Here is a 2,380-nt window from a genome sequence, read left to right as displayed (position 1 = left end):
AAATGATAAATTGTCATCAAAACTTCACAGCTGTATAGAAATGGTGTTGGATTACTTTTGCCGCTATCTGTCATTATTTGAAATAAAAAAAAGTATTGTGATATATGTGGTGAGTGGCTCAGATTTTTCATTCTTCAAGTATGTATTTAGGTGAACCTGTCAGGTCCAAAAAAAAAGTATCTCCGCTAACAGTGCAGGTATCTAATGGAGCAGCATGTGCAGAGTCCTGCTTTAACCACTTCATGTCCGGACACCTTCCCCCCCTTCCAGTCCGGACACTTTCACCCCCTTCCAGTCCGGACACTTTCCCTCCCTTCCAGTCCGGACACTTTCAAGCCCTTCCTATCCGGACACCTTCCCCCCCTTCCAGTCCGGACACTTTCTCCCCCTTCCAGTCCGGACACTTTTCCCCCCTTCCAGTCCAGACACTTTCCCCCCCCCTCCAGTCCGGACACTTTCACCCCATTCCAGTCCGGACACTTTCACCCCCCTTCCAGTCCGGACACTTTCACGCCCTTCATATCCGGACACCTTCCCCCCTTCCAGTCCGGACACTTTCACCCCCTTCCAGTCCGGACATTTTCCCCCCCTTCCAGTCCGGACACTTTCACCCCCTTCCAGTCCGGACACTTTCACCCCCTTCCAGTCCGGACACTTTCACCCCTTTCCAGTCCGGACACTTTCACCCCCTTCCAGTCCGGACACTTTCACCCCCTTCCAGTCCGGACACTTTCCCCCCATTCCAGTCTGGACACTTTCACCCCCTTCCAGTCCGGACACTTTCACCCCCTTCCAGTCCGGACACTTTCACCCCCTTCCAGTCCGGACACTTTCACCCCCTTCAAGACCGGACACTTTCACCCCCTTCCAGTCCGGACACTTTCAACCTCCATCCAGTCCGGACACTTTCCCCCCCTTCCAGTCCGGACACTTTCACCCTCCATCCAGTCCGGACACTTTCACCCCCTTCCAGTCCAGACACTTTCACCCTCCATCCAGTCCGTACACTTTCACCCCCTTCCAGTCTGGACACTTTCCCCCCCTTCCAGTCCGGACAGTTTCACTCTCCATCCAGTCCGGACACTTTCACCCCCTTCCTGTCCGGATACTTTCCCCCCCTTCCAGTCCGGACACTTTCACCCCCTTCCAGTCCGGACACTTTCACCTCCTTCCAGTCCGAACACTTTCACCCCCTTCCTGTCTGGACACTTTCCCCCCCTTCCAGTCCGGACACTTTCACCCCCTTCCAGTCCGGACACTTTCACCCCCTTCCAGTCCGGACACTTTCACACCCTTCATATCCGGACACCTTCCCCCCCCTTCCAGTCCGGACACTTTCACCCCCTTCCAGTCTGGACATTTTCCCCCCCTTCCAGTCCGGACACTTTCACCCCCTTCCAGTCCGGACATTTTCACCCCCCTTCCAGTCCGGACACTTTCTCCCCCCTTCCAGTCCGGACACTTTCACCCCCTTCCAGTCCGGACACTTTCCCCCCCCCTTCCAGTCCGGACACTTTCACCCCCTTCCAGTCCGGACACTTTCACCCCCTTCCAGTCTGGACATTTTCCCCCCCTTCCAGTCCGGACACTTTCACCCTCCATCCAGTCCGGACACTTTCACCCTCCATCCAGTCCGGACACTTTCACCCTCCTTCCAGTCCGGACACTTTCCCCCCATTCCAGTCCGGACACTTTCCCCCCTTCCAGTCCGGATACTTTCACCCTCCATCCAGTCCGGACACTTTCACCCTCCTTCCAGTCCGGACACTTTCCCCCCATTCCAGTCCGGACACTTTCCCCCCAATCCAGTCCGGACACTTTCACCCCCTTCCAGTCTGGACATTTTCCCCCCCTTCCAGTCCGGACACTTTCACCCTCCATCCAGTCCGGACACTTTCACCCTCCATCCAGTCCGGACACTTTCACCCTCCTTCCAGTCTGGACACTTTCCCCCCATTCCAGTCCGGACACTTTCCCCCCTTCCAGTCCGGACACTTTCCCCCCAATCCAGTCCGGACACTTTCACCCCCTTCCAGTCCGGACACTTTCACCCCCTTCCAGTCTGGACACTTTCACCCTCTATCCAGTCTGGACACTTTCCCCCCCCTTCCAGTCTGGACATTTTCCCCCCCTTCCAGTCCGGACACTTTCACCTTCCATCCAGTCCGGACACTTTCACCCTCCATCCAGTCCGGACACTTTCACGCCCTTCATATCCGGACACCTTCCCCCCCTTCCAGTCCAGACACTTTCACCCCCTTCCAGTCTGGACATTTCCCCCCCCTTCCAGTCCGGACACTTTCACCCCATTCCAGTCCGGACACTTTCACCCCCCTTCCAGTCTGGACACTTTCTCCCCCCTTCCAGTCCGGACACTTTC

The sequence above is a fragment of the Staurois parvus genome, unplaced genomic scaffold (assembly GCF_062004578.1).
Source record: "Staurois parvus isolate SC_StPar_1 unplaced genomic scaffold, SC_StPar_1.0 ptg001597l, whole genome shotgun sequence".
In the NCBI taxonomy this organism is placed as follows: Eukaryota; Metazoa; Chordata; class Amphibia; order Anura; family Ranidae; genus Staurois; species Staurois parvus.
Note: the sequence above shows the minus strand (reverse complement) of the source record.